This window comes from Melanotaenia boesemani, chromosome 5 (genome assembly GCF_017639745.1).
Source record: "Melanotaenia boesemani isolate fMelBoe1 chromosome 5, fMelBoe1.pri, whole genome shotgun sequence".
Classification (NCBI taxonomy): domain Eukaryota; kingdom Metazoa; phylum Chordata; class Actinopteri; order Atheriniformes; family Melanotaeniidae; genus Melanotaenia; species Melanotaenia boesemani.
The window spans coordinates 31,074,002-31,080,359 of NC_055686.1; the positions used below are offsets into that span (position 1 = coordinate 31,074,002).

General features: G+C 45.2%; 1 long non-coding RNA gene across 1 annotated transcript; it reads right to left on the reverse strand.

The window, feature by feature from the left end:
* Nucleotides 1-4,955: 4,955 nt before the first annotated feature.
* LOC121639921 lies at nt 4,956-5,968 on the reverse strand. The gene is made up of 4 exons (XR_006010266.1): nt 5,951-5,968; nt 5,607-5,695; nt 5,382-5,484; nt 4,956-5,093 (listed from the first exon to the last, which is right to left on the reverse strand). It is a non-coding gene; the product is annotated as an uncharacterized LOC121639921 (long non-coding RNA).
* Between the last annotated feature and the right edge of the window lie 390 nt (nt 5,969-6,358).

The following is a 6,358-nucleotide window of genomic DNA, read 5'->3' on the forward strand; positions in this document are numbered from 1 at the left end:
AGATACTATCTCATAATAATGAGATAGTTAAGTCATAATTATGAGATACTATCTCATTATTATGAGATACTATCTCATAATAATGAGATAGTTAAGTCATAATTATGAGATAGTATCTCATTATTATGAGATACTATCTCATAATAATGAGATACTTAAGTCATAATTATGAGATAGTATCTCATTATTATGAGATACTATCTCATAATAATGAGATAGTATCTTATAATTGTCCTAACAAGATGGCGCCGCGTGAGTGGCAGCCTGCAACAGCAGCTCCTGCTCACCGTTGAGCTTTTTCTTACTTTTCCTACTTTTAAATTATTTCTTTCTCTTTGCTCTTATTTTTGCTCTTGTGTGCTTTTAACTCCTCTTCGTCATGCACACAAAACTTGCGGAGTTAGCGCTGGTGGCTCTTCTGGTTTTTGCCCTTTTCACGGCTGTGTCCGGAGACCGCACGCGGAGTCATGGCTCCATTGTTTACAGCAGGGATCAGCTGTTAGCCCTGCGCAGCGCGCCGATGCTATCTGTGGAGCGGCCCGATGTTCCCCCCGAACTGAAGAGGAGGAGACGGGGACGCCGGGCCGGAGCCGAGCGCCGCGCTAGGAGGAGACGTTACCGGCCCGTTCTCCCGTCCATCATCATGGGGAACGTAAGATCTCTAACCAACAAGATGGACGAGCTGGCGGCGCTGACCCGGCACCGGCGTGAGTACCGGGAGAGCAGCCTCCTGCTGTTTACTGAGACGTGGCTAACTGCGCTGGCTCCGGACACGGCTGTGGAATTGGACGGATTCACGCTACTACGGGCAGACAGAAGCAAGGAGAGCGGTAAGAGGAAAGGAGGAGGGCTGGCAGTGTTTGCAAATGATAGATGGTGTAACCCTGGGCACATTACTGTTAAGGAGCAGCACTGCTGTAAGGACATTGAACTGTTGGCTGTGAGCATGAGGCCCCACTACCTGCCGAGGGAGTTCACTCATGCCCTCGCTGTGGTGGTGTACATCCCCCCCTCTGCTAACGCAGATGCAGCCTGTGATGTCCTGCTCTCAGCAGTGAGCAGGCTGCAGACACAGCACCCTGATGCCCTCCTTCTCATCTCTGGAGATTTCAATCATGTTACTCCACCCTCCTCCTCACTGCCCAAATTCACCCAGTATGTCACATGCTGCACCAGAGACAATAAAACACTGGACCTGTTTTACGCCAACACCAAGGAGGCATATCATTCACTCCCTCTTCCTCCCCTGGGCCGTGCCGATCACAACCTTGTGCACCTCCTGCCTGTGTATAAACCTTTTGTGCACAGGCAGCCTGCTGTCACCCGCACCGTTAAGAAATGGTCCGAAGAAGCCGAGGAGGCCCTGAAGGACTGTTTTCACACAACGCTGTGGGGTGTCTTCAGTGATGCCCATGGGGAAGACATCGACAGCCTCACCGACTGCCTGACAGACTATATTAATTTCTGTGTAGAAAACACCGTACCAACCAGGACTGTACGGAGCTTCTCCAACAGTAAGCCCTGGATCACCCCAGACATCAAGGCTCTCCTGAAGGAGAAGAAGAGAGCCTTTCAGTCCAGGAACAAAGAGGAGCTGAAATTTGTGCAGAGGGAGTTAAGGAGGACGATCAGGAGGGGGAAGGACAGTTACAGGAGGAAGATGGAGTACCAGCTGCAGCACAACAACATCCGTGATGTCTGGAAGGGACTGAAGACCATCTCGGGCTACAAGGAGCCAAAGTCCCAACGGGTGGGAGACCAGGGCAGGGCAAATGACCTGAACTTATTTTTCAATAGGTTTGATCAGGCACCCGCTCTTCCATCGACCCAGTCTCCTCTGCTGCAAACCCCATCAGCTTCTACTGCCTGCAGCTCCGCCTTACCCCCCTCTCCCTCTCTTACAATCTTTGGCTCACACACCTTCACTTCACACTCTGTCCCGTGTGCCCCTCCCCCATCAACACCCCCCTGCTCTGGTCTGTCCTTCACTACATACCAGGTGAGGGAGGCCCTTAAGAAGACCAGGGCTAGGAAAGCTGCAGGTCCGGACGGCATCAGCTCCAGGCTCCTGAAGTCCTGCACAGACCAGCTGTGTGGGATCTTTGGGTACATGTTCAACCTGAGCCTGAAACTGGGGAAAGTGCCAAAGTTGTGGAAGACATCCTGCATCGTGCCCGTGCCAAAAACATCGCACTCAAAGGAGCTCAACGGCTACAGGCCAGTAGCTCTGACGTCACCTGATGAAGGCGCTGGAGAGACTGGTCCTCACACATCTGCGTCCGATGGTGAGCTCCTTCATGGACCCGCTGCAGTTCGCCTACCAACCTGACATCGGGGTGGATGATGCCATCCTCTACCTCCTCCACACCTCTCTCTCTCACCTGGAGAAGGCTGGAAGCACTGTGAGGATGATGTTCTTTGATTTCTCCAGTGCATTCAACACCATCCAGCCCAGGTTGTTGGTGGACAAGCTGCAGCTGGCTGGGGTGGACCATCACCTCACCTCCTGGATTCTGGACTACCTTACCCACAGACCACAATTTGTGAGGGTGCAGGGCTCTGAGTCGGACCGGCTTCTCTGCAGCACGGGTGCACCGCAGGGAACGGTTCTGGCTCCTTTCCTGTTCACCCTCTACACCGCGGACTTCGCACATAACACACCATCATGCCATCTGCAAAAGTACTCTGATGACTCTGCTGTTGTTGGGCCTCATTACAGATGGAGACGACAGGGAGTACAGAGGACTTATTCAGGACTTTGTGGACTGGAGCCTGCGGAATAACCTCCAGATCAATACCAGCAAAACCAAGGAGCTGGTGGTGGATTTCCGCAGGCATAACAACTCTCCACCTGTACCAGTGAACATCCAGGGAATGGACATCGACCTGGTGAGGTCCTACAAGTACCTGGGTGTTCACCTGAATGACCGTCTGGACTGGTCGGACAACACCAACGCCCTGGTCAAGAAGGGCAACAGCAGACTGTTCCTGCTCAAGAGGCTGAGGTCCTTCGGAGTGCAGCGCCCACTCCTCAGGACCTTTTATGACTCTGTGGTGGCCTCAGCCATCTTCTATGGGATAGTCTGCTGGACCAGCAGCATAATGGACAGAGACAGGAGGAAAATGGACAGACTGGTGAGGAGGGCCAGTTCTGTCCTGGGATGCCCCCTGGACTCAGTAGAGGTAGTGGGAAATGAGAGGATGACTGCTAAGCTGTCATCCATGTTGAACAGCCCATCCCACCCCCTCCAGCACACCCTGACAGCTCTGAGCAGTTCCTTCAGTGAGCGGCTGCTTCATCCTCGCTGCGTGAAGGAGAGGTACCGCAGATCTTTCCTGCCTGCTGCTGTCAGGCTTCACAACAAACTTAATGCCCGCTAGACTGAAGAATATAACGAACTATACGGACTTGTGCAATAACATATCATTTATCTTACTGTCCATTTTTCACTGCTGTTTTTGCACTACCCATTACCTTGTATATACATCCCCAGACACACCCCCTGTACTGTGTACAGGTTTTTTATTACATTTAGTCATTTATTTAACTATTTCACTTAGTTTTATTATGTTTAAGTACTTACATTTCTTTTTATTATCCTCTTAAATTGTACCATTTGTTGTCTATTGCGTGTCTTCTGCTGCTGTTGCGCTGCAATTTCCCCGCTGTGGGACAAATAAAGGTTATCTGAATCTGAATCTGAATCTGATAATAATGAGATAGTATCTCATAATTATGACTTAACTATCTCATTATTATGAGATAGTATCTCATAATAATGAGATACTATCTCATAATTATGACTTAACTATCTCAATATTATGAGATAGTATCTCATAATAATGAGATACTATCTCATAATTATGACTTAAGTATCTCATTATTTTGAGATACTATCTCATAATAATGAGATACAATGGGTTTTTTTTTTCATCAGAGTGACGGAAATGGGCTTCCATAGATACGTGTAGCATCCATGTATAGTTCAATAAAAAGAGCGTGTTGAGTGTAACTTCCACTGGACGAAAACTACCAAGATACGGAGCAATCTGATACCGCTATCCGTCCGTAACTGTCGCAAATACGGACAAGATACGGGGAAATCCCCGCCGCATCCCTCACGGATCCTATTTTTAGATCCCTCCGGATCCGGACCACTAAAGATCCAAAAACCCCGGATTTTCACCTGCGAGGTATCCACAAGATACCTCGGTGTTCATGTGATCCCTCGCGGATCCAATTTTAGATCGCCTCGGATACTGACCGCATCATTGGCAGATCATGTTCACAGATCACGGGAAATACGTCGAACATCCGTGACAGATGCCTGCGGGATATTCGCGGATTTTTCATTTATGCAATATGTCTGATTTAATGGTTCTCTTCATTAATTATATGGTTTGGCATGTAACCTTTCATGTAAAAGTACTAACCTAGTTCTTATCTTTTAAGATCTTAGCAGGCATTAAAATCACCCAGTCAGTTTCAAACATCACAATCAAAGTTATAATGTGACAGTCTTTAATCTTGGTTTGTGTACCATCATCATGTTGTACAAATCATTTGACCAAATTACACATTACTATTTCAGCAAGCATTTATAAAATGACATTGTCAGATTAAACTGTATAAAAAATATCAGCATTATTAACTGAACAGTGGGAACAGAATAGAATGAAGCAGTCTAATAAATCAGGTGCATCTACAAAACTGCATAGCTGAATGAAAACATGTCAGACATGAAAAACAGACCAATGTTTTTCTTTTTTTCTTAATTAAAGCACACAGTTTTATTTCAAATAAATGTATCTGATTCCTCTCAGCGGCTGCCTCTGGCTATATACACCACTGGGCACTCTCCGGTGCACCATCCTGGAGGACATCTTTTGTAGGTCAACGAGGTGGTGCTGACACCTTTCTAACATATCCGTGAGTCTTGTTGCCCTCTATTCAGGTGGATATGCTTTCCACACGTCTTTGTCTTCAGTGTCCGTCTCCTCGTCGCTCATCATGCATGCAGGCGCCCGTTCCAGGTATCTGTACTCCTCATTGGTTAAGATGAGCGAGCAGCAGATCGGCGTGAATTGAAAAGCTTTAACAGAAAACATTAGATATTACTCTCAATGGAGAATGACATTTATAGGTCAATGAGAACACTTTAAATGTATACATTAAAAAATTAACATAATAAAACATTTTTACTGCCTCTGCACTGCCAGAGAGTTCATCTTTATGCACAGTTCATACAACACATTTCAGCTGTTGTATTCAGAGATAAAACTGCTGACTACAACAATGTTGTGATACAAAAGCAAATCACAAATCCGACGCATTCTAAAGGATCTTAAAAATAAACAAATCTATAAGTGATTCAACTCACTCTATGTCTTCGGTTGTTGAGAGCTTTGGCCCTCCGATCCTCTTCCACTTTGTCTTCTGACAACTTAGATTCCCTCCTGATGTTCTCAAAGTATCTGTTGCTCCTACAAACACAAAAAGTGACACATTAATATGTGAAAGATCTTTTCAACAAATTGTCTTTCTTTGGAGAGATAAGCATTATTTTTAGAAGTAACCTTAAACAAGTTTTAGAGTCATAACTTACTTCTGATCAAAGAGGTGTCACATTCCTCTTCATCTGCAATTGTCCACAACATTGAATTTGTGCCACCGGAGTTGTGCTCAGACGTGAATCTGCAGATTACATCATAGAAAACACAACAAAGCAACATGAAACATGACAAATACTAAATCTACTCTGAAAATTCGTTAGTGACTATGTAAAATCAAAGTGCCATTATTTTTTTTTTATCTGAGTCTATTTAAGATGGACTAAAGCATCATTATTCTGTGATCTTATGAATACGTAACCACTCAAGGTGATGCTGCATAGAAAATACATATCTTGTAATCAACTTACAGACTACTAAATGGTATTAGATGTCTTACCTCTCATTTCCTCTGTATTTGTGCCCATCCTCCAAACTCCTGTGGATCCTTTTTACCTCACGCTAAAACAGCCAATATCACAAACAGATAAAATTTAGATCATGTGAGAAAAATATTTTGACAAACTTTTAAAACACCACATTACAGCGGCTTGTACAGCTGTTTTTTGTTTGTGCCTGTGTTTGCAGACATATTTTGACTAAGGCAGTGGCTCCATAAAGTTTAACATACAGCCTTATCATTTTTTCTAAAATAGGGACAATGTGTGGATATTTATCACAGTGGTTCTGAATGTTCAAAGCCTCCAGGTGGGGGTGGATCCCAGGTTGTAACAGTAGTAACAGTGTATGAAGATGCACATTAGATCTGTTTTACTCAAATCTATGAAAACAACAATAAAGGCTTAGT